The 26,418-nt window shown below is 46.4% G+C and overlaps 1 long non-coding RNA gene across 2 annotated transcripts in view; it reads right to left on the bottom strand.

Annotated features, from left to right (window-relative positions):
* LOC141011760 (uncharacterized) overlaps nt 1-26,133 on the bottom strand; it is a 45,377-nt gene extending 19,244 nt beyond the window's left edge. The window contains exons 1-2 of one of the 2 annotated variants that reach the window (XR_012180355.1): nt 26,106-26,133; nt 20,559-20,753 (exon numbers count right to left, since the gene is read on the bottom strand). This is a non-coding gene — a long non-coding RNA (uncharacterized lncRNA). Of the gene's footprint in view, nt 1-20,558; nt 20,754-22,038; nt 22,231-26,105 lie in introns of those variants that run through there. The other variant, XR_012180354.1, reaches the window with a different exon arrangement.
* Nucleotides 26,134-26,418: the final 285 nt, after the last annotated feature.

Genomic DNA, 26,418 nt, shown 5'->3' with positions numbered 1-26,418 from the left:
AGGCGTTGCGAAGATCCAACTTGGTGAAGACCTTGGCCTGTTGGAGCTGGTCAAACACAGATGACATAAGAGGAAGTGGGTAGCGGTTCTTTATAGTTATGTCATTGAGTGGGCTGTAGTCAATGCAGGGTCTTAGGGAGCCATCCTTCTTGCCCACAAAGAAGAAACCGGCTCCGGCTGGTGATGATGAGGGGCGTATCAGCCCTGCTTTCAGGTAGGTCTCAATGTACTCCCGCATGGCCTTCCTCTGTGGCCCAGAAACCGCGTACAGGCGGCCTTTGGGAATGGTGGAGCCTGGAATCAGCTCAATGGCACAATCATAGGGTCGGTGAGGAGGGAGTGATAGGGCTTTGGCTTTTTTAAAAACCTCTTTGAGGTGGTGGTAGTAGGAAGGCACGGAGCTCAGGTCCGGGTAATTGGGATCTGTGGCTGGATTAACAGAAACCAAATTAATACCTGTGACTTCCTCCTCCCGCACCGAGAGCTTCAGACAGTCGCTCACACAGTCCCCTCCCCAGCCCAGGATCTCTCCTGATCTCCAATTTATATGGGGATTGTGACGATGTAACCATGGCTGTCCCAAAATTAGAGTCCGGGAAGGTGACTTGAATACATAAAAGCGAATGTTCTCCTGGTGATTGTTAATGCACAATTTGAGAGGTGCTGTGATATGTGTGATCGTGAAAAGTTCCTGTCTATTAAGGGCTTTAGCTCTGATGGGCTTAGCTAAAAGTTCTGTGTTAAGGCCCAGCTGTTCTGCTAGTTCCCAGTCTATCAAGCTTTCATCAGCCCCCAAGTCTATGAGCGCCTTGAGTTCAGTAGTGGTGTGATGCTTTACCTGGACTGTTGTGAGAGTACGTGAGGTGATGCCTGAAACCTTGAATTCACTCACCACCATAGTCCTTTTGGCAGTGCAGTAGGCGACGAGATGACCGGGTTCACCGCAGTAGAAGCAGCGGCCCTCCTGTAGACGTCTCTGTCGCTCCTTGGGTGTTAGTCGGGCTCTCCCCAGCTGCATGGGCTCTCCCTCTCCTTCTGGAGGGGAATAATGACGCTGCTCTGGTGGTGATCGACGGTTGGTTGACCATCCTGGAGCTTGAGTGCGTAGGGGTCTCTCCATCATTGTGGGTCTCGTGATGCGTTGCTGCCTGAGTTGGCGGGTTCGGTTATCCGTCCGGATTGTGAGTGCGATGAGTGAGTCGAGGTCTGTGGGTAGGTCCAAGGGAACCAGAATATGGAGCTATAATTGTTGCAAAACTATTTGCAGATGCGTATCTCAATCTGTGTGTGTGTAGTCAGATTTTTGTGTGCGTGCTTTATCATTTGTGTGTGTGTAATCAGATCTGTGTGTGCGTATTCAGATCTGTGTGTGTGTAAAAAAATCCGCATGTCTGTATTCTGTAGTCTGTAAATGCGTATATAGATCTGTAAATGTCTGTCATCAGTTACAACTCAGGCAGGAGCTCTCGATTGGCTGTCTTTTTACACGTGACTTTTGCTACACTTCTCCCGTGGCAGGAAACAGAAAACAACTTATGTGGTGAATCAACACTCTTGGCAAAACTGACTATGACTGTGGTAAAGGGCTTGGGTGCACAGACCAGGACGAAACACTTTGGCACAAGACAAAGGGAAGACGCAGACTATAAGCACATGAGGGTAATGGGGAACAGGTGGAAACAATCAGGGATCAGGTGAGACAATCAGTCCGGTGACACATGAGGAAGGGCAAGTGACCTGAAACGAGAGGAGAGTTAGATTTCAAAATAAAACAGGAAGTTACGAGACAAAAAACCCAAGACAAGACAAACCTCACCGCGGTATGACAGCCAGCGTCCACCGCTTGAGCATCAGCGACCGCTGCAGCTGGTGTGTACAGCTCCACCGCTCTTAAGATGAACTCATTAATTGCGTTTTTCTGTCGGGCAATTATGGATTTTGTCAGGGGACACTCGATTCGAAAATATTCAGCCATTTCGTCCATCTCATTATTTCTGAAAGTATCCATTTGACCCTTAGGATCGGCGAGAAATGTGGCTGCTGAAAAAGGCATAATTATTCCTCTTTAAAACCAAGTGACCTGCCAACCAGAAGAAAGATTTGTGAAGGCAGACACCAGTGACTGTTATAAGCTGCCTGGGAGGGGACTCATCTGTCCTCATGTGTCCTCATGCTGTTGTGGACTGAAGGTGTCCTCTGTGCTCTGATGCCACTCTGCCCTCTAGTGATCTTGCACGTCTCTAAGGTGAGGGAACAAGATGGCGCCAGTGTGTGTGGCCTGCCGTCTGTCACTACCAGTGCTGTGTGTGTTTATGCTGTTCGTTTCGTTTCTTGCTCTGGATGTTGACTCTCTACTGGTGTATGATCACTTAACACTGCTGGATATTCGACTTTCTGCCGAAGATGTAGTAAAATTGGATGATGGTGGACGTGAAACTTTGCCCCCGCTCTTGGTGAGGGTCCCGGCTCACCTTTGCCACGTCCCGGCTCCACCTCCTCGGCGTAAGCGCCCCCGCCACCGGGGAAAACGCAGCGGCCGGCTGGTGAAGCTGAAGGCCCGTCTCGCGCGCTTTTCTACGCCTTCTTGATCTGAGATTGGAGCCGTGCCTGGCCTCGTTATTCCTCGACACTCGCTGGACCCTGTTGACGCCTGGCTGGTACCTGTCATCGGCCCGGAAGAATTGTTCCAGCCCCGCGGCCCCTGCTTTCCTCGTCCCCGCTGTCGCAGGATGAATCACCGCAACTTGCGGCCTCTGTGTCGGGCTCCCCGGACAGCCAACGCCGCGGACCCGCCGGTTCCTGCCAGGGTTGGCCTGGTAAATGCTAGATCGCTAGCGAACAAAACTTTTGTCTTGAAGGATTTCTTCACGTCCCGAGGATTGGATTTCCTCTGTGTGTCTGAGACATGGCTGAAGACATGGCTTTTACCACATGATTGCTGCTATTTTAACTCGCCGTGGACGTCGGGCCGAGGAGGAGGAATGGCGACTGTCTATAAGAGTCATTATAAATGTAAGCAGCTATTGCTTTCATCCTCTTTCACCAGCTTTGAACTGAGCTTATTTGAGCTGGGTCGCTCCCACACAGTGTTGTGTGCTGTGGTTTATCGGCCTCCCAAGTACAATAAGGACTTTTTAAATGACTTTTCGGATTTCCTGGCTGAAATCATGCCTAAATATGACCGTGTTCTTATTGTTGGGGATTTTAATGTTCATGTGTGTTGTCCTGATAAGCCAATGGCAAAGGACTTTTTAAACCTCATTGATTCTTTTAATCTTGTTCAATCTGTGTCTGGTCCCACACAAGAACGGGGACACACACTTGATCTTGTCTTATCATATGGTTTGCCCATTCTTAACCTAGAGATATGTGACGCAGTGTTTTCTGACCATATGCCTGTATTATTCGAGGCTGTTCTTGCCTGTGAGACATTTAAACCTCGCGCTGCTGCTCGGAGCTGTCGCATTATTAACCCTTCCACTGCTGTTCAGTTCTCGGCCGCTTTCAATCAGAACTCCATCATTCCTGAGTCTGTGTGCAACACGGAGGAGCTTAGCTCATGGTTTCACTCCACCTGCCAAACTGTTTTAGACACTGTGGCTCCATTAAAAAACAGGCAGCCTAAAACTAAATCTGAGCCCTGGCTAAATGACACGACTCATGCTGTCAGACGTGAGTGCCGTAGAGCTGAGCGCAAGTGGAAGAAGGACAAACTGCAGGTGTCTTTTCAAATGTTACGGGACTGCTGGCGTCATTATCAGGAAACTGTAAAAGATGCTAAAAGAAAACACTTCTCTGATATTATCCTGTCAAACTGTCACAAGCCTCGTGTTTTGTTTAACACTATTAACTCAGTTCTTAATGCCCCGCAGACTGTCTGTATAGAGGCCTCCCCTGCTGTGTGTGAAAATTTCCTTCATTTTTTTATTGATAAGGTTTCCTCTATTAGGGCCATTATCAATCTCTCAATCTCTGTCCCCTGCTCTGTTGTCTTGGACCAGTTTGAGCCTGTGACTCTGTCCTTTTTACAGGAGATTGTTGGTCACTTGAAGCCCTCAGGTTCCCCAAATGATGCTGTCCCTCCTCGACTATTTAAAGAGGTTTTTCCCACTGTTGGGCCATCTGTTATTGCAGTCATTAATAGCAGTCTGTCCTCAGGTGTGGTCCCTGAAAATTTTAAACATGCAGTAGTACAACCTCTGATTAAAAAACCTGGTCTAGATTCTGCAGTTCTTGCTAATTTCAGGCCTATCTCCAAACTGTCATTTCTTTCAAAAACCCTGGAGAAGATCGTGCACAGTCAAGTAATGGCCTTCCGAGAAGAGCATAATATTCTAGAGGTTTTCCAATCTGGTTTTAAAACCCTGCACAGCACTGAATCAGCTCTTTTAAGAGTTTTTAATGATATCTTTTTAGCTACTGACTCTGGTGACTGTGTTATCCTTGTGCTTTTAGACTTAACTGCTGCATTTGACACAGTGGACCATGAAATATTGATCTCACATTTGGAGCAGTGGGTGGGCATCAGGGGCATAGCACTGGAGTGGTTCAGGTCGTACTTGGCTGATCGAACGTTCTGTGTCAGCCTTGGTGACTCTGTGTCCTCCTCTGCTCCTCTCTCGTGTGGAGTCCCACAGGGCTCAGTTCTTGGCCCTCTCCTCTTCTCTCTCTATTTGCTCCCGCTTGGTTCCATACTTAGGAAGCACGGCATTTCATTTCACTGTTATGCGGACGACAGTCAGATTTATGTGCCTCTTAAAAAGAAAGATGAATACGATGTCAGGCTGTTACATAAGTGTCTCGACGACATAAAGGCCTGGATGGCAAATAACTTTTTAAAATTTAATGATAAAAAGACGGAAGTGATGGTTTTTGGTGGCACCACAACTATCTTTGTGTTTTATATGTAATTTTGGGCCTCATTATTTATTCTTCTGTACAGCACTTTGGTCAACTTTGGTTGTGTTAAAGTGCTTAACAAATAAAGTTGGATTGGATTGGTGTCCTGCAGTCGTTACACTGCAGAGTGTGGTGAGTTTTATCTGGACCTGAAGTGAACCAGCCGGCTCATCGAGGGAAAAACACAGCAGCAGACTCATCAGTGTGATATTCAGTGTTGTATCATCACTGAAGTGGACAAACAGGCTTCTTCTTCTTCACTCTACAAACACAGCAGCTCGTTTACTGTCATTATATCACAGTTCTACTTCTGTTCTGGTTTATTGTTCATACTTTACATATTAAAGGAGCAGTCTGTAGCTGTGGTGAAGAAATGTTAACGAGCAGAACTAAATAATCAAACTCTCTTTGTGTTCATGACTGAATAAACTGAACAAACAAACTGACCTTAAAGGACAAAAACACAGTTTATACTGTTTACTGTGTTTATATGTGGCGGACCCTGCCACCTTTCTAGTTCTTTAGTGCTACAACTGTCTGGATGTGGCCGAGACACAACAAGTGTCCCAAGCAGACGCAGAGACAGATTACTGAGTGCGGTTCAGTTTAATCCCAACTGGAGATGAAAAATACAGCGAGCAGAGACCAACACAACAAATCATACTGAGGAGGAAGAGAACATAACCTGAGGACCTCCAAAGAAACCAAGTAACACAGACTGACCTCCCTCACTAACATGGACAGGAGAACACACACCCCATACACATCATGCATAGTGTCACAGTGATGGAAAGAGACACACACCTGCCATACAACATGACCACAGTTATAACAGAGCCCCTTTCCTGTGCCTGTACGCACTGACATGTTCATATACCCTCACTTTAATGCACCACACCAGCAGCTCAGACTGACACAAACACAGGTTGTGAACTTGATTCAATAAGCACCTCACAGTTTTGCAGGGTGCACATACAACTCTGGCACAAACAATGCTTGTCACATAGATATTCAGACCGGTGACTCAGTACATAGCTGAAGTGGGTTTGGAGAGTTTCTGCCACTCCTCTCCTCAGATCCTCTGAAGCCGTCAGGTTGGATGAGACGACCTCTCAGCGGAGACGTTTGCTTGGGTTCGAGGTCGCTCACAGATTTGTCCCTGAGCCACTCCCGCGGTGTCTCGGCTGTGTGCTCGGGGTCATTGTGCCGTTGGAAGGTGAACCTGTAGCCCAGTCTCAGGTCATGAGTGCTTGAACCCTGACCAGTCCTCCAGCGTCTGATGTTGAAAACCCCCCACATCATGATGCTGCCGCCCCGTCCTTCAGTGTTAAGATGAGCAGGTGATGACACTTGGAGCTGAGGTCAGCAGTTCAGTCCACAACAGAGAATCTGGATTCCTTTCACAAACCTACAGGAGGCTTTTCCTGTGTCGTTAGAGGAGAGGCTTCCACCTGGACACTCTGCCATGAAGCCCAGATTGGTGGTGCTGCAGTTGTTCTTACAGAAGTTTCTCTCATGTCCACACAGGCTCTCTTAAGCTCAGCCAGAGAGTCAGCAGAAAGTCTGAATACTTGTGTAATGTGACATTTCAGAGTCTTTATGATACATTTGCAAAAATGTCTAAGATCCTGTTTTCACCTCGTCATGATGGCGCACTGTGCAGATTGATGAGGAAAAGATCATCTGAACTATTTGAACATAACAACATGTGATAAAAGTCTGACTGCTTTCTGAACGCACCGTACAACCTGAAGAAATCAAGACACCGAGTCACAATGAATAATCTCACTCACTAACACAGATACAAAAAGAGAAAAGAAAACAGGGTTAACAAAAACTGGCAACCCATCCTTGTTTCCTCCAGAAGAGAGGCATGTTGGCCCTGTGCACTGGTGGTGCCAGTTGTTTAACCATAGAACAAGTCTGTCCACATACATGCACACGCCCAGTGTCACATCGTACTTTCATACTGACGACCTGAAACACAACATGACCACAGTCCTGACAAGCCCTCTTTCCCAACAATGAAACACCACCCTATAATGTCACAGTCACACGCACGCACGCACGCACGCACGCACACACACACACACACACACACACACACACACACACACACACACACACACACACACACACACACACACACACACACACACACACACCAAAGAAACAGACTCACTCAAAGATTTGTTTCAAAGCAGCTGACTGATGGGAAACGACCCTCATCAGTCAACAGAGAAAGCCCCGAGACGTGAAAGGTTTTAAAGAGCATCTACTGAGTTAAATCTGAATCACACCCACAGCTGGCACATCTGCGACACTGAGAGCAGCGACTTAGTGTAAGTGTTGGTTATAATAAAGCAGCAGCAGCAGCAGAGATAGGCGCCCTCAACAAACCATTCATCAACAAACTTCTGGTTGGCAGTTTTATCAATATCTCTAACTTTTTGCCGACAAGATCATTTGTCGTAAATACAGTTTAGGGGCAGTTTAAAGCGGCAGCTATTAGAGTCAACTCAGGAAAGGTGGGACTAACGCTGTGCGTCTGGAGCTGATGCATGTGAAGATGTAGGTGAAGATGCAGGTGAAGATGCAGGTGAAGATGCAGGTGAAGATGCAGTGGGTGAACCTGTTTCAATTAGAAGATGCTCGACACTGCGATACAGAGCTTACAAGGCAAACGCCCATAATACGTTGATTAGTTCATCGGGGTCGTACCTGTATTATCGGCAGAGACCGGTTCAGGGTTCACGCCAGCGTCCACCGCTTGAGCATCAGCGACCGCTGCAGCTGGTGTGTACAGCTCCACCGCTCTTAAGATGAACTCATTAATTGCGTTTTTCTGTCGGGCAATTATGGATTTTGTCAGGGGACACTCGATTCCAAGTGACCTGCCAACCAGAAGAAAGATTGTGAAGGCAGACACCAGTGACTGTTATAAGCTGCCTGGGAGGGGCTGGGAGGGGCTGGGAGGGGACTCATGTGTCCTCATGTGTCCTCATGTGACGTCTTTACGACTAGTGGTGTGCGGTACTGCAAGATCTGGTATCGATTGGATACCAAGTAAATACAGGGCCAGTATCGCTGATACCGATACTTTTTAATAATTAAGGTGGATGCATCATCAAATTGCTAAATCTGAATGAATTTTCATGACCTTGAAGTGTTTTTGTGACTTTTCCTTTGGATTATTAATTAGTTAAAACCCAGGACAGAGTTTGGAGGTAAATAGAAAATACTTTATTATCATAATGAAGGTTTTTGTTCAGAAACAACAGAACAGGAACAAAACAATTGTTCCCCGTACATCGTCATGTCTGGATCTTTTTCTTAAATAAACAAAGTGCACAGAATTATCACTCCAGAACAAATGTTATAAACATGTAAAACATGTTTTTTCTTTCGCATGATTTTTCATATGCTTGTATACATTTGTTGTTACTTTTCTTCATTAGTTGTTCCTTCTTGTTATTTCAGCAAATGTTCTGCATGAACTTCTTTCTGTCTTTGAGTAGAAACATGGAGTCTGTTTGTCTCACTGATGTTTATTTGAATATGGAGCAGGAAGTGACATCTGATCCCAGGTGGTCACTCAGGACAGGTGTGAATGGATGTTCCTGCTGCTGTGGACTGAAGGTGTCCTCTGTGCTCTGATGCCACTCTGCCCTCTAGTGGTGTCCTGCAGTCGTTACACTGCAGAGTGTGGTGAGTTTTATCTGGACCTGAAGTGAACCAGCCGGCTCATCGAGGGAAAAACACAGCAGCTGTTTATTATCATTAACGAGCAGAACTAAATAATCAAACTCTCTTTGTGTTCATGACTGAATAAACTGAACAAACAAACTGACCTTAAAGGACAAAAACACAGTTTATACTGTTTGCTGTGTTTATATGTGGCGGACCCTGCCACCTTTCTAGCTTCAAACAGTGTTCTGGGACCTTATTTTCCTCTGAGAGCAGCTGGTTTATTCACTGATGGAGAAAGTGTTTGTATTATTACCTCATTAATATTGTGAATATTAAAATTCTTCTACAAAACTACGTAGTGTCCCTTTAAAGTTACAACAGTTCATCTATATGAACCTCGCCACTATTTACACTTTATAAGTATGATGCTAAACTGTATTTTGTTGTACTTGTACTTTGTGTAGTGACAATAATCTAAAGTAATCCACACAACTAAAAATCAAGTGTTACATTTCAGTGCTACAGCTGTCTAGATGTGGCGGACCCTGCCACCTTTCTAGCTCCAAACAGTGTTCTGGGACCTCATTTTCCTCTGAGAGCAGCTGGTTTATTCCCTGATGGAGACAGAGTTTATATTATTACCTCATTAATATTGTGAATATTAAAATCCTGACACAACAAGTGTCCCAAGCAGACGCAGAGACAGATTACTGAGTGCGGTTCAGTTTAATCCCAACTGGAGATGAAAAATACAGCGAGCAGAGACCAACACAACAAATCATACTGAGGAGGAAGAGAACATAACCTGAGGACCTCCAAAGAAACCAAGTAACACAGACTGACCTCCCTCACTAACATGGACAGGAGAACACACACCCCATACACATCATGCATAGTGTCAAAGTGATGGAAAGAGACACACACCTGCCATACAACATGACCACAGTTATAACAGAGCCCCTTTCCTGTGCCTGTACGCACTGACATGTTCATATACCCTCACTTTAATGCACCACACCAGCAGCTCAGACTGACACAAACACAGGTTGTGAACTTGATTCAATAAGCACCTCACAGTTTTGCACATACAACTCTGGCACAAACAATGCTTGTCACATAGATATTCAGACCGGTGACTCAGTACATAGCTGAAGTGGGTTTGGAGAGTTTCTGCCACTCCTCTCCTCAGATCCTCTGAAGCCGTCAGGTTGGATGAGATGACCTCTCAGCGGAGACGTTTGCTTGGGTTCGAGGTCGCTCACAGATTTGTCCCTGAGCCACTCCCGCGGTGTCTCGGCTGTGTGCTCGGGGTCATTGTGCCGTTGGAAGGTGAACCTGTAGCCCAGTCTCAGGTCCTGAGTGCTTGAACCCTGACCAGTCCTCCAGCGTCTGATGTTGAAAACCCCCCACATCATGATGCTGCCGCCCCGTCCTTCAGTGTTAAGATGAGCAGGTGATGACACTTGGAGCTGAGGTCAGCAGTTCAGTCCACAACAGAGAATCTGGATTCCTTTCACAAACCTACAGGAGGCTTTTCCTGTGTCGTTAGAGGAGAGGCTTCCACCTGGACACTCTGCCATGAAGCCCAGATTGGTGGTGCTGCAGTTGTTCTTACAGAAGTTTCTCTCATGTCCACACAGGCTCTCTTAAGCTCAGCCAGAGAGTCAGCAGAAAGTCTGAATACTTGTGTAATGTGACATTTCAGAGTCTTTATGATACATTTGCAAAAATGTCTAAGATCCTGTTTTCACCTCGTCATGATGGCGCACTGTGCAGATTGATGAGGAAAAGATCATCTGAACTATTTGAACATAACAACATGTGATAAAAGTCTGACTGCTTTCTGAACGCACCGTACAACCTGAAGAAATCAAGACACCGAGTCACAATGAATAATCTCACTCACTAACACAGATACAAAAAGAGAAAAGAGAAAAGAAAACAGGGTTAACAAAAACTGGCAACCCATCCTTGTTTCCTCCAGAAGAGAGGCATGTTGGCCCTGTGCACTGGTGGTGCCAGTTGTTTAACCATAGAACAAGTCTGTCCACATACATGCACACGCCCAGTGTCACATCGTACTTTCATACTGACGACCTGAAACACAACATGACCACAGCCCTGACAAGCCCTCTTTCCCAACAATGAAACACCACCCTATAATGTCACACACACGCACACAAACACCAAAGAAACAGACTCACTCAAAGATTTGTTTCAAAGCAGCTGACTGATGGGAAACGACCCTCATCAGTCAACAGAGAACGCCCCGAGACGTAAAAGGTTTTAAAGAGCATCTACTGAGTTAAATCTGAATCACACCCACAACTGGCACATCTGCAACACTGAGAGCAGCGACTTAGTGTAAGTGTTGGTTATAATAAAGCAGCAGCAGCAGCAGAGATAGGCGCCCTCAACAAACCATTCATCAACAAACTTCTGGTTGGCAGTTTTATCAATATCTCATAACTTTTTGCCAACAAGATCATACTTATGTCGTGAATACAGTTTAGGGGCAGTTTAAAGCGGCAGCTATTAGAGTCAACTCAGGAAAGGTGGGACCAACGTTGTGCGTCTGTAGCTGATGCATGTGGAGATGCAGGTGAAGATGTAGGTGGGTGAACCTCTTTCAATTAGAAGATGCACAATACTGCGATACAGAGCTTACAAGGCCAGCGCCCATAATACGTTGATTAGTTCATCGGACTCATCGGTCGTACCTGTATTATCAGCAGAGACCGGTTCAGGGTTCACGCCTGTCAGGCCTGGACTAAAATGAGGACTCAGATGCAGAGGATATCACGTACAAGCACACTTTATTGATTTCAGATCCTTCTTTGAGGAGTGACAAACAATTGGGCTATGAAAAACTCACTTAACTAGACTAAGGCCTGGCAAGATGACTCACGGAAGAAAACTTCCTAATAGGGGAAATCTCCAAAAAGGAGAGACAAAAAAACACACTAGAATAAGGAAAAACCCTAAAACATAAATCGCTCCCGAAAGAGGAAAAACCAAAACTAGACTAAAAATCAAAACGCTCCCGAAGGAGGAAAACCAAAACTACTGATAAACAGGACAAAAGAAAAAGGCTCACCTAAACAGGAGACAACTACTACAACTATCTAATACTATCTAAACACAAAATCACTCCAAAAGGGAGGACAGAAAACAGTTTACAAAACAATACAAAACAGACACTAAACTTGAAAACTTTAACAAACGAAAAATCACTCTCAAAGGAGGAAACAGAAAACAACTTAGGTGGCGAATCAACACTCTTGGCAAAACTGACTATGACTGTGGTAAAGGGCTTGGGTGCACGGACCAGGACGAAACACTTTGGCACAAGACAAAGGGAAGACGCAGACTATAAGCACATGAGGGTAATGGGGAACAGGTGGAAACAATCAGGGATCAGGTGAGACAATCAGTCCGGTGACACATGAGGAAGGGCAAGTGACCTGAAACGAGAGGAGAGTTAGATTTCAAAATAAAACAGGAAGTTACGAGACAAAAAACCCAAGACAAGACAAACCTCACCGCGGTGTGACAGTACCCCCGCCCCCTCTAGGGCCGACTCTTGACGGCCCAGGCTGGTCAGGGTGGTCCCTGTGGAAGTCCGTGATGAGCGTAGGGTCTACAATGTAGCGAGGGGGAACCCACTGCCTCTCCTCAGGACCATATCCTACCCAGTCCACCAAATATTGTTTACCTCGGGCCCGGTTACGAACTGCCAGCAACTGCTTGACCTTGTACACCAGACCGCCGTCTATCACTTCTGGGGGCGGCGGAGGGGCAGCGGCTGGGACCATCGGACTCTCCTTGGCGGGCTTGACCCGGCTTACGTGGAAGGTCGGGTGAACACGGAGGGATCGGGGCAGGCGAAGGCGAACTGCTGCAGGACCGATGAGCTTGGTGATGGGAAACGGACCGACAAACCGCGGTGCCAGCTTCTTGGAAGGAACTTTGAGGTGTAGGTCCTTGGCGGAGAGCCATACTCTTTGTTCTGGCTGGTAGGCGGGGGCGGGCCGTCTCTTGCGGTCCGCAGTTTCCTTGACCCGGTCACCTTAACGAATCAATACCTGCGTGGTGGCTGCCCAGATGCGGTGGCAGCGGCGAACCATGGCATGGGTGGAGGGGACAGACACCTCCAGCTTGTTGTCTGCGAAAACAGGAGGCTGGTAACCAAACACACACTTGAACGGTGAAATACCTGTGGCTGAGGTGGGCAGTAGGTTGTGGGCATACTCAACCCAGACCAGGTGTTTGCTCCATGTCGAGGGATTCTGAGAGACCAGACACCGGAGGCCGGTTTCCAGTTGCTGGTTGAGGCGTTCGGTCTGGCCGTTGGCCTCTGGGTGGTAACCCGAAGTCAGGCTGGCCTTCGCTCCGATGAGCCGGCAGAACTCCCTCCAGAACCGGGAGACGAACTGGGGACCCCGGTCTGAGACAATGTCTTTGGGAAATCCGTGAACCTTAAAAACATTGGTCATCATGATCTCCGCCGTTTCTTTGGTGGAGGGCAGTTTTGGCAGAGCAATGAATCTAGCCATCTTGGAGAATCTGTCCACCACTGTGAGAACAGTGGTGTTACCTTGGGAGACCGGAAGCCCCGTGACAAAGTCCACCGAGATGTCGGACCACGGTCTGGAGGGGATGGGAAGTGGCTGCAGGAGACCCATGCGTGACCCGGACGATGTCTTGTTTCGGGCGCAGACCGAACATGCCTCTACGTACTCCCGGACCTCCGGCTCCATGGAGGGCCACCAGAACCTCCGGGAGATAGCGAACATTGTTCTTCGAACTCCCGGATGGCAGGAAAACAGTGAGGTGTGGGCCCAGTGGATCACCTGTGGGCACAAATCAACCAGGACAAACAAACGATTCTCTGGGCACCCACTAGGTGATGGAGCCTCACCATTAGCCTGCTTAACCTCCTTTTCTATCTGCCAGGTCAGTGCTCCAACCACACAGGTAGGTGGGAGGATCGTTTCTGAGTCCTTGGCAACAGGTTCGGGGTCGAAGAGACGAGACAGTGCGTCTGGCTTGACGTTTTGGGACCCCGGCCTGTAGGAGAGAGAAAAAGAGAATCGGTTAAAAAATAGCGCCCACCTGGCCTGGCGAGAATTGAGTCTTTTGGCTTTCTTGATGTATTCTAGATTCTTATGATCGGTCCAGACAATGAATGGATGGTCAGCCAGTGTCTCCACTCCTCCAAAGCGAGTTTGACCGCCAGCAACTCCCAGTTACCAACGTCGTAGTTCCGCTCCGCCTTGGATAGCCGCCGTGATAGGAAGGCACAAGGGTGCATTTTACCATCCTGCTCTGACTGCTGTGAGAGGATGGCCCCGACCCCTTCGTTGGAGGCGTCCACCTCGACCACAAACTGTCGTTGAGGGTCTGGCAGGGTGAGGATGGGGGCCGAGGTAAAGCATTGCTTGAGGATCCGAAAGGCAGCATCCGCTTCTGGAGACCAGTGGAACTGCACCTGTGTGGAGGTAAGAGCATGGAGAGGAGCAGCTATTGCGCTAAAGCCTCTGATGAACCGCCTGTAAAAGTTAGCAAACCCAAGGAACTGCTGAACCTTTTTGCGGCTATCAGGTGTGGGCCACTCGACCACAGCGCTAATTTTAGCCGGGTCCATCTGTATTCTTCCAGGAGCTACAATGAAGCCCAGGAAGGAGACAGTGTCGGCATGGAATTCACTCTTTTCTGCTTTGACATAGTTTGTTTTCTAGCAGTCTTTTCAGTACCTGAGTTACATGGTCTTGGTGTTTAGTCAGGTCAGGGGAGTAGATAAGTATATCGTCCAAATAAACATACACAAAGTGGTCGAGAAAGTCTCTTAGCACATCATTAATCATGGCCTGGAATACGGCAGGAGCATTTGTGAGACCAAACGGCATGACTTTGTACTCATAGTGTCCACTAGGGGTATTAAACCCGGTCTTCCACTTGTCACCTTCTCTTATCCGCACCAAGTGATAGGCGTTGCGAAGATCCAACTTGGTGAAGACCTTGGCCTGTTGGAGCTGGTCAAACACAGATGACATAAGACGAAGTGGGTAGCTGGTGATGATGAGGGGCGAATCAGCCCTGCTTTCAGGTAGGTCTCAATGTACTCCCGCATGGCCTTCCTCTGTGGCCCAGAAACCGCGTACAGGCGGCCTTTGGAAATGGTGGAGCCTGGAATCAGCTCAATGGCACAATCATAGGGTCGGTGAGGAGGGAGTGATAGGGCTTTGGCTTTTTTAAAAACCTCTTTGAGGTGGTGGTAGTAGGAAGGCACGGAGCTCAGGTCCGGGTAATTGGGATCTGTGGCTGGATTAACAGAAACCAAATTAATACCTGTGACTTCCTCCTCCCGCACCGAGAGCTTCAGACAGTCGCTCACACAGTCCCCTCCCCAGCCCAGGATCTCTCCTGATCTCCAATTTATATGGGGATTGTGACGATGTAACCATGGCTGTCCCAAAATTAGAGTCTGGGAAGGTGACTTGAATACATAAAAGCGAATGTTCTCCTGGTGATTGTTAATGCACAATTTGAGAGGTGCTGTGATGTGTGATCGTGAAAAGTTCCTGTCCATTAAGGGCTTTAGCTCTGATGGGCTTAGCTAAAAGTTCTGTGTTAAGGCCCAGCTGTTCTGCTAGTTCCCAGTCTATCAAGCTTTCATCAGCCCCCAAGTCTATGAGCGCCTTGAGTTCAGTAGTGGTGTGATGCTTTACCTGGACTGTTGTGAGAGTACGTGAGGTGATGCCTGAAACCTTGAATTCACTCACCACCATAGTCCTTTTGGCAGTGCAGTAGGCGACGAGATGACCGGGTTCACCGCAGTAGAAGCAGCGGCCCTCCTGTAGACGTCTCTGTCGCTCCTTGGGTGTTAGTCGGGCTCTCCCCAGCTGCATGGGCTCTCCCTCTCCTTCTGGAGGGGAATAATGACGCTGCTCTGGTGGTGATCAACGGTTGGTTGACCATCCTGGAGCTTGAGTGCGTAGGGGTCTCTCCATCGTTGTGGGTCTCGTGATGCGTTGCTGCCTGAGTTGGCGGGTTCGGTTATCTGTCCGGATTGTGAGTGCGATGAGTGAGTCGAGGTCTGTGGGTAGGTCCAAGGGAACCAGAATATGGAGTTATAATTGTTGCAAAACTATTTGCAAATGCGTATCTCAATCTGTGTGTGTGTAGTCAGATCTTTGTGTGCGTGCTTTATCATTTGTGTGTGTGTAATCTGATCTGTGTGTGCGTGTTCAGATCTGTGTGTGCGTATTCAGATCTGTGTGTGCGTGTTCAGATCTGTGTGTGCGTGTTCAGATCTGTGTGTGCGTGTTCAGATCTGTGTGTGTGTAAAAACAATCCGCATGTCTGTATTCTGTAGTCTGTAAATGTGTATATAGATCTGTAAATGTCTGTCATCAGTTACAACTCAGGCAGGAGCTCTCGATTGGCTGTCTTTTTACACGTGACTTTTGCTACACTTCTCCCGTGGCAGGAAACAGAAAACAACTTACGTGGCGAATCAACACTCTTGGCAAAACTGACTATGACTGTGGTAAAGGGCTTGGGTGCACAGACCAGGACGAAACACTTTGGCACAAGACAAAGGGAAGACGCAGACTATAAGCACATGAGGGTAATGGGGAACAGGTGGAAACAATCAGGGATCAGGTGAGACAATCAGTCCGGTGACACATGAGGAAGGGCAAGTGACCTGAAACGAGAGGAGAGTTAGATTTCAAAATAAAACAGGAAGTTACGAGACAAAAAACCCAAGACAAGACAAACCTCACCGCGGTATGACAGCCAGCGTCCACCGCTTGAGCATCAGCGACCGCTGCAGCTGGTGTGTACAGCTCCACCGCTCTTAAGATGAACTCATTAATTGCGTTTTTCTGTCGGGCAATTATGGATTTTGTCAGGGGACACTCGATTCGAAAATATTCAGCCATTTCGTCCATCTCATTATTTCTGAAAGTATCCATTTGACCCTTAGGATCGGCGAGAAATGTGGCTGCTGAAAAAGGCATAATTATTCCTCTTTAAAACCAAGTGACCTGCCAACCAGAAGAAAGATTTGTGAAGGCAGACACCAGTGACTGTTATAAGCTGCCTGGGAGGGGACTCATCTGTCCTCATGTGTCCTCATGCTGTTGTGGACTGAAGGTGTCCTCTGTGCTCTGATGCCACTCTGCCCTCTAGTGATCTTGCACGTCTCTAAGGTGAGGGAACAAGATGGCGCCAGTGTGTGTGGCCTGCCGTCTGTCACTACCAGTGCTGTGTGTGTTTATGCTGTTCGTTTCGTTTCTTGCTCTGGATGTTGACTCTCTACTGGTGTATGATCACTTAACACTGCTGGATATTCGACTTTCTGCAGAAGATGTAGTAAAATTGGATGATGGTGGACGTGAAACTTTGCCCCCGCTCTTGGTGAGGGTCCCGGCTCACCTTTGCCACGTCCCAGCTCCACCTCCTCGGCGTAAGCGCCCCCACCACCGGGGAAAACGCAGCGGCCGGCTGGTGAAGCTGAAGGCCCGTCTCGCGCGCTTTTCTACGCCTTCTTGATCTGAGATTGGAGCCGTGCCTGGCCTCGTTATTCCTCGACGCTCGCTGGACCCTGTTGACGCCTGGCTGGTACCTGTCATCGGCCCGGAAGAATTGTTCCAGCCCCGCGGCCCCTGCTTTCCTCGTCCCCGCTGTCGCAGGATGAATCACCGCAACTTGCGGCCTCTGTGTCGGGCTCCCCGGACAGCCAACGCCGCGGACCCGCCGGTTCCTGCCAGGATTGGCCTGGTAAATGCTAGATCGCTAGCGAACAAAACTTTTGTCTTGAAGGATTTCTTCACGTCCCGAGGATTGGATTTCCTCTGTGTGTCTGAGACATGGCTGAAGACATGGCTTTTACCACATGATTGCTGCTATTTTAACTCCCCGTGGACGTCGGGCCGAGGAGGAGGAATGGCGACTGTCTATAAGAGTCATTATAAATGTAAGCAGCTATTGCTTTCATCCTCTTTCACCAGCTTTGAACTGAGCTTATTTGAGCTGGGTCGCTCCCACACAGTGTTGTGTGCTGTGGTTTATTGGCCTCCCAAGTACAATAAGGACTTTTTAAATGACTTTTCGGATTTCCTGGCTGAAATCATGCCTAAATATGACCGTGTTCTTATTGTTGGGGATTTTAATGTTCATGTGTGTTGTCCTGATAAGCCAATGGCAAAGGACTTTTTAAACCTCATTGATTCTTTTAATCTTGTTCAATCTGTGTCTGGTCCCACACAAGAACGCGGACACACACTTGATCTTGTCTTATCATATGGTTTGCCCGTTCTTAACCTAGAGATATGTGACGCAGTGTTTTCTGACCATATGCCTGTATTATTTGAGGCTGTTCTTGCCTGTGAGACATTTAAACCTCGCGCTGCTGCTCGGAGCTGTCGCATTATTAACCCTTCCACTGCTGTTCAGTTCTCGGCCGCTTTCAATCAGAACTCCATCATTCCTGAGTCTGTGTGCAACACGGAGGAGCTTAGCTCATGGTTTCACTCCACCTGCCAAACTGTTTTAGACACTGTGGCTCCATTAAAAAACAGGCAGCCTAAAACTAAATCTGAGCCCTGGCTAAATGACACGACTCATGCTGTCAGACGTGAGTGCCGTAGAGCTGAGCGCAAGTGGAAGAAGGACAAACTGCAGGTGTCTTTTCAAATGTTACGGGACTGCTGGCGTCATTATCAGGAAACTGTAAAAGATGCTAAAAGAAAACACTTCTCTGATATTATCCTGTCAAACTGTCACAAGCCTCGTGTTTTGTTTAACACTATTAACTCAGTTCTTAATGCCCCGCAGACTGTCTGTATAGAGGCCTCCCCTGCTGTGTGTGAAAATTTCCTTCATTTTTTTATTGATAAGGTTTCCTCTATTAGGGCCATTATCGCACCTTCGGCTTATGACCCCTCAATCTCTGTCCCCTGCTCTGTTGTCTTGGACCAGTTTGAGCCTGTGACTCTTTCCTTCTTACAGGAGATTGTTGGTCACTTGAAGCCCTCAGGTTCCCCAAATGATGCTGTCCCTCCTCGACTATTTAAAGAGGTTTTTCCCACTGTTGGGCCATCTGTTATTGCAGTCATTAATAGCAGTCTGTCCTCAGGTGTGGTCCCCGAAAATTTTAAACATGCAGTAGTACAACCTCTGATTAAAAAACCTGGTCTAGATTCTGCAGTTCTTGCTAATTTCAGGCCTATCTCCAAACTGTCATTTCTTTCAAAAACCCTGGAGAAGATCGTGCACAGTCAAGTAATGGCCTTCCTGGAAGAACATAATATTCTAGAGGTTTTCCAATCTGGTTTTAAAACCCTGCACAGCACTGAATCAGCTCTTTTAAGAGTTTTTAATGATATCTTTTTAGCTACTGACTCTGGTGACTGTGTTATCCTTGTGCTTTTAGACTTAACTGCTGCATTTGACACAGTGGACCATGAAATATTGATCTCACGTTTGGAGCAGTGGGTGGGCATCAGGGGCATAGCACTGGAGTGGTTCAGGTCGTACTTGGCTGATCGAACGTTCTGTGTCAGCCTTGGTGACTCTGTGTCCTCCTCTGCTCCTCTCTCGTGTGGAGTCCCACAGGGCTCAGTTCTTGGCCCTCTCCTCTTCTCTCTCTAGTTGCTCCCGCTTGGTTCCATACTTAGGAAGCACAGCATTTCATTTCACTGTTATGCGGACGACAGTCAGATTTATGTGCCTCTTAAAAAGAAAGATGAATACGATGTCAGGCTGTTACTTAAGTGTCTCGACGACATAAAGGCCTGGATGGCAAATAACTTTTTAAAATTTAATGATAAAAAGACGGAAGTGATGGTTTTTGGTGGCACCACAACTATCTTTGTGTTTTATATGTAATTTTGGGCCTCATTATTTATTCTTCTGTACAGCACTTTGGTCAACTTTGGTTGTGTTAAAGTGCTTAACAAATAAAGTTGGATTGGATTGGTGTCCTGCAGTCGTTACACTGCAGAGTGTGGTGAGTTTTATCTGGACCTGAAGTGAACCAGCCGGCTCATCGAGGGAAAAACACAGCAGCAGACTCATCAGTGTGATATTCAGTGTTGTATAATCACTGAAGTGGACAAACAGGCTTCTTCCTCTTCACTCTACAAACACAGCAGCTCGTTTACTGTCATTATATCACAGTTCTACTTCTGTGTTCTGGTTTATTGTTCGTACTTTACATATTAAAGGAGCAGTCTGTAGCTGTGGTGAAGAAATGTTAACGAGCAGAACTAAATAATCAAACTCTCTTTGTGTTCATGACTGAATAAACTGAATAAACAAACTGACCTTAAAGGACAAAAACACAGTTTATACTGTTTACTGTGTTTATATGTGGCGGACCCTGCCACCTTTCTAGCTTCAAACAGCGTTCTGGGACCTTATTTTCCTCTGAGAGCAGCTGGTTTATTCACTGATGGAGACAGAGTTTATATTATTACCTCATTAATATTGTGAATATTAAAATCCTGACACAACAAGTGTCCCAAGCAGACGCAGAGACAGATTACTGAGTGCGGTTCAGTTTAATCCCAACTGGAGATGAAAAATACAGCGAGCAGAGACCAACACAACAAATCATACTGAGGAGGAAGAGAACATAACCTGAGGACCTCCAAAGAAACCAAGTAACACAGACTGACCTCCCTCACTAACATGGACAGGAGAACACACACCCCATACACATCATGCATAGTGTCACAGTGATGGAAAGAGACACACACCTGCCATACAACATGACCACAGTTATAACAGAGCCCCTTTCCTGTGCCTGTACGCACTGACATGTTCATATACCCTCACTTTAATGCACCACACCAGCAGCTCAGACCGACACAAACACAGGTTGTGAACTTGATGTTACGCTGTGTGGTGCTTGGTAGGACCTGAAAGTGGACAACGAGGCAGGAGTGGAGATTTACACAAGAAATATGCAGGTGAAGAAGAGACTCTGTCGGAGAGGAGAGAGGTGCTGGAGGAGAGGTTGCTCGCAGTGGCACTGGTGGATAGTTATACTGGTGGCTCGTGGAGGCTCAGGTCAGCTCAGGGCGAGGGTGTTGACTGCAGAGGTGCTGAGCTGGGTTGCGGGGTGCGTAGCCACTGGTAGCAGGTGATCGCTGGAGGTAGAACACACGACAATAAGATCTCAAAGAGAAAACACGAAAACACTGACAAGAGGCTTCGTGAAGCGACTTAGCAGGAGCCATACACCACGCTGACCTGACGAAATCATCTGGCAGCAGGTAGCGTGGAGACCAGGGCTTTTCAGCCAACCTGCCGCAGGTGTGTGTGTGTGTGTGTGTGAGAGAGAGAGAGAGAGGGAGAGAGAGAGAGAGAGTGTGTGAATCTGTAAGCACACACTGATCATTTCAGGGGTGAAAAAATGGCATCTTTTGAGGGATGTGTTTCGTGTTTCAACAAAGCAGAAACAACTGTCACTGTGTTTATGCACCTGTATTTCACACACAAAGATCACTCTCGGGGCCCCTGGTAGTCACACGGCTCCATAATATAACTGGCAGTGTTGGGGAGACTTAAACTACATGTAGTTGAGCTACATAGCTTAACTACAATTTGCTGTAACTTGGCATCTAGTTCTGGTGCCAAAGTGTTAGAGCCTCTGAAGCTCCTGTGGTGTTGACCAAACATGTCAGCTTTGGTTCTTTAAAAAATAAAACTTGAGTTGAGAGGCATATTTCTGCATGTGAAGTTTTTGTAGCCTATTATATTTTGTTTCATATACACCATATGTTGATTTATTTAACGCTGAGTTAAATGAGTATAATGAGTATAAGTAGTTGCTAAAGCTACTTTTTTTAGCAGTAGTTTTACAAAGTACATTTCTCCAGGGGTAGAAATGTACTTTGTTCAAACTACTGCCAGGCTGAACTACATGTAGTTTTACAAGTTACGCTTGCAAAGTAGCTTCCCAACACTGACAACTGGACAAGAATACGAGGATTTCATGCCTCGGCCTACAATGGGAACATGGTTGAATCTGGTGGAAAACAGTAAAAATGTCAAATATCACTGCTTTTCTTCAAAGTGAAACGCTGACATTAGGTAATGCACGGTTTTATACTGTAATGGCAGTGAGTATCTGTCAACACATACAAAATACTAATGCAATCTAATCAATGTTGCTGCTAATCTTTGACATTTCCAAGACTCTAATCACCACCAGAGCCCATCTCCCTACTATTTATTACATGGAAAATCATCACGTTTTTGTGTTTTTTGAAATGAAATAATTCAAATAATTAAACTGGCATTTATCCTGAAAATGATTGAATGTTTGGTAGTTTTGAATAAGTTTGAAGTTGTTTAAGACATTTATGAAAAAAAAGCAGAAAAAAATATTGATGTATGAGGATTTTATAGCGGTTTTTAGAGTCAACTCACAGAAAGGTGGGACTAACGCAGGGAGTCTTCATCCGCCACAGGTGGAGGTGCAGCTGGAGATGCAGCTGGAGGTGCAGCTGGAGATGCAGGTGGAGGTGCAGCTGGAGATGCAGCTGGAGGTGCAGCTGGAGATGCAGCTGGAGGTGCAGCTGGAGATGCAGGTGGAGGTGCAGTGGATGAACCTGGACCAATTTCAAGAACCGCGGTCCTGCGACACAGAACTTCCAATTCCAGTTCAGGGTTCCCTGTTTGAGCAGCAGCTTCCACTGCAGCTGGTTGGTACAGGTTCAACGCTATTTTGATGAACTCATCAATTAACTCTCTCCTTAGGGGCTCTCGTCTGCGTTCTTCAGACAAGGTGATTCCATACGATCGAGCCAAATCTCTCAACTTTTGACATGAGCATTTTTTAAGTTCCTCTTGAGGATTTCTGCGAAATTTAATTTCTGAAAACGGCATAATTCTTCTTCTCTCAAAACAAAGTGAACTGCAGACCAGAAGGAAAAGTGTGAAGGCAGACACCAGTGACTGTTATAAGCTGCCTGGGAGGGGCCTCGTGTGGCCTCATGTGACCTCATCTGTCCTCATGTGTCCTCATGTGACGTCTTTTCGACTAGTGGTGTGCGATACTGCAAGATCTGGTATCGATTGGATACCACGTAAATACAGGGCCAGTATCGCCGATACTGATACTTTTTAATAATTAAGGTGGATGCATCATCAAATTGCTAAATCTGAATGAATTTTCATGACCTTGAAGTGTTTTTGTGACTTTTCCTTTGGATTATTAATTAGTTAAAACCCAGGACAGAGTTTGGGGAAAGTTTAGAGGTAAATAGAAAATACTTTATTATCATAATGAAGGTTTTTGTTCAGAAACAACAGAACAGGAACAAAACAATTGTTCCCCGTACATCGTCATGTCTGGATCTTTTTCTTAAATAAACAAAGTGCACAGAATTATCACTCCAGAACAAATGTTATAAACATGTAAAACATGTTTTTTCTTTCGCATGATTTTTCATATGCTTGTATACATTTGTTGTTACTTTTCTTCATTAGTTGTTCCTTCTTGTTATTTCAGCAAATGTTCTGCATGAACTTCTTTCTGTCTTTGAGTAGAAACATGGAGTCTGTTTGTCTCACTGATGTTTATTTGAATATGGAGCAGGAAGTGACATCTGATCCCAGGTGGTCACTCAGGACAGGTGTGAATGGATGTTCCTGCTGCTGTGGACTGAAGGTGTCCTCTGTGCTCTGATGCCACTCTGCCCTCTAGTGGTGTCCTGCAGTCGTTACACTGCAGAGTGTGGTGAGTTGTATCTGGACCTGAAGTGAACCAGCCGGCTCATCGAGGGAAAAACACAGCAGCAGACTCATCAGTGTGATATTCAGTGTTGTATCATCACTGAAGTGGACAAACAGGCTTCTTCTTCTTCACTCTCCACCACAGCAGCTCGTTTACTGTCATTATATCACAGTTCTACTTCTGTGTTCTGGTTTATTGTTCGTACTTTACATATTAAAGGAGCAGTCTGTAGCTGTGGTGAAGAAATGTTAACGAGCAGAACTAAATAATCAAACTCTCTTTGTGTTCATGACTGAATAAACTGAACAAACAAACTGACCTTAAAGGACAAAAACACAGTTTATACTGTTTACTGTCTTTATATGTGGCGGACCCTGCCACCTTTCTAGCTCCAAACAGTGTTCTGGGACCTTATTTTCCTCTGAGAGCAGCTGGTTTATTCACTGATGGAGACAGAGTTTATATTATTACCTCATTAATATTGTGAATATTAAAATTCTGACTTTGAATTTCTTCTACAAAACTACGTAGTGTCCCTTTAAAGTTACAACAGTTCATCTATATGAACCTCGCCACTATTTACACTTTATAAGTATGATGCTAAACTGTATTTTGTTGTACTGGTACTTTGTGTAGTGACAATAATCTAAAGTAATCCACACAACTAAAAATCAAGTGTTACATTTCAGTGCTACAGCTGTCTAGATGTGGCGGACCCTGCCACCTTTCTAGCTCCAAACAGCGTTCTGGGACCTCATTTTCCTCTGAGAGCAGCTGGTTTATTCACTGATGGAGACAGAGTTTATATTATTACCTCATTAATGTTGTGAATATTAAAATTCTGACACAACAAGTGTCCCAAGCAGACGCAGAGACAGATTACTGAGTGCGGTTCAGTTTAATCCCAACTGGAGATGAAAAATACAGCGAGCAGAGACCAACACAACAAATCATACTGAGGAGGAAGAGAACATAACCTGAGGACCTCCAAAGAAACCAAGTAACACAGACTGACCTCCCTCACTAACATGGACAGGAGAACACACACCCCATACACATCATGCATAGTGTCACAGTGATGGAAAGAGACACACACCTGCCATACAACATGACCACAGTTATAACAGAGCCCCTTTCCTGTGCCTGTACGCACTGACATGTTCATATACCCTCACTTTAATGCACCACACCAGCAGCTCAGACTGACACAAACACAGGTTGTGAACTTGATTCAATAAGCACCTCACAGTTTTGCAGGGTGCACATACAACTCTGGCACAAACAATGCTTGTCACATAGACATTCAGACCGGTGACTCAGTACATAGCTGAAGTGGGTTTGGAGAGTTTCTGCCACTCCTCTCCTCAGATCCTCTGAAGCCGTCAGGTTGGATGAGACGACCTCTCAGCGGAGACGTTTGCTTGGGTTCGAGGTCGCTCACAGATTTGTCCCTGAGCCACTCCCGCGGTGTCTCGGCTGTGTGCTCGGGGTCATTGTGCCGTTGGAAGGTGAACCTGTAGCCCAGTCTCAGGTCCTGAGTGCTTGAACCCTGACCAGTCCTCCAGCGTCTGATGTTGAAAACCCCCCACATCATGATGCTGCCGCCCCGTCCTTCAGTGTTAAGATGAGCAGGTGATGACACTTGGAGCTGAGGTCAGCAGTTCAGTCCACAACAGAGAATCTGGATTCCTTTCACAAACCTACAGGAGGCTTTTCCTGTGTCGTTAGAGGAGAGGCTTCCACCTGGACACTCTGCCATGAAGCCCAGATTGGTGGTGCTGCAGTTGTTCTTACAGAAGTTTCTCTCATGTCCACACAGGCTCTCTTAAGCTCAGCCAGAGAGTCAGCAGAAAGTCTGAATACTTGTGTAATGTGACATTTCAGAGTCTTTATGATACATTTGCAAAAATGTCTAAGATCCTGTTTTCACCTCGTCATGATGGCGCACTGTGCAGATTGATGAGGAAAAGATCATCTGAACTATTTGAACATAACAACATGTGATAAAAGTCTGACTGCTTTCTGAACGCACCGTACAACCTGAAGAAATCAAGACACCGAGTCACAATGAATAATCTCACTCACTAACACAGATACAAAAAGAGAAAAGAGAAAAGAAAACAGGGTTAACAAAAACTGGCAACCCATCCTTGTTTCCTCCAGAAGAGAGGCATGTTGGCCCTGTGCACTGGTGGTGCCAGTTGTTTAACCATAGAACAAGTCTGTCCACATACATGCACACGCCCAGTGTCACATCGTACTTTCATACTGACGACCTGAAACACAACATGACCACAGTCCTGACAAGCCCTCTTTCCCAACAATGAAACACCACCCTATAATGTCACACACACACACACACACACACACACACACACACACACACACACACACACCAAAGAAACAGACTCACTCAAAGATTTGTTTCAAAGCAGCTGACTGATGGGAAACGACCCTCATCAGTCAACAGAGAAAGCCCCGAGACGTAAAAGGTTTTAAAGAGCATCTACTGAGTTAAATCTGAATCACACCCACAGCTGGCACATCTGCGACACTGAGAGCAGCGACTTAGTGTAAGTGTTGGTTATAATAAAGCAGCAGCAGCAGCAGAGATAGGCGCCCTCAACAAACCATTCATCAACTAACTTCTGGTTGGCAGTTTTATCAATATCTCTAACTTTTTGCCGACAAGATCATACTTGTGTCGTAAATACAGTTTAGGGGCAGTTTAAAGCGGCAGCTATTAGAGTCAACTCACGGAAAGGTGGGACTAACGTTGTGCGTCTGTAGCTGATGCATGTGGAGATGCAGGTGAAGATGCAGCTGGGTGAACCTCTTTCAATTAGAAGATGCACAATACTGCGATACAGAGCTTACAAGGCCAGCGCCCATAATACGTTGATTAGTTCATCGGACTCATCGGTCGTACCTGTATTATCAGCAGAGACCGGTTCAGGGTTCACGCCTGTCAGGCCTGGACTAAAATGAGGACTCAGATGCAGAGGATATCACGTACAAGCACACTTTATTGATTTCAGATCCTTCTTTGAGGAGTGACAAACAATTGGGCT

The sequence above is a fragment of the Pagrus major genome, chromosome 17 (assembly GCF_040436345.1).
Source record: "Pagrus major chromosome 17, Pma_NU_1.0".
NCBI lineage: Eukaryota > Metazoa > Chordata > Actinopteri > Spariformes > Sparidae > Pagrus > Pagrus major.
Note: the sequence above shows the minus strand (reverse complement) of the source record. Positions and strands in the feature narration are given on the sequence as shown.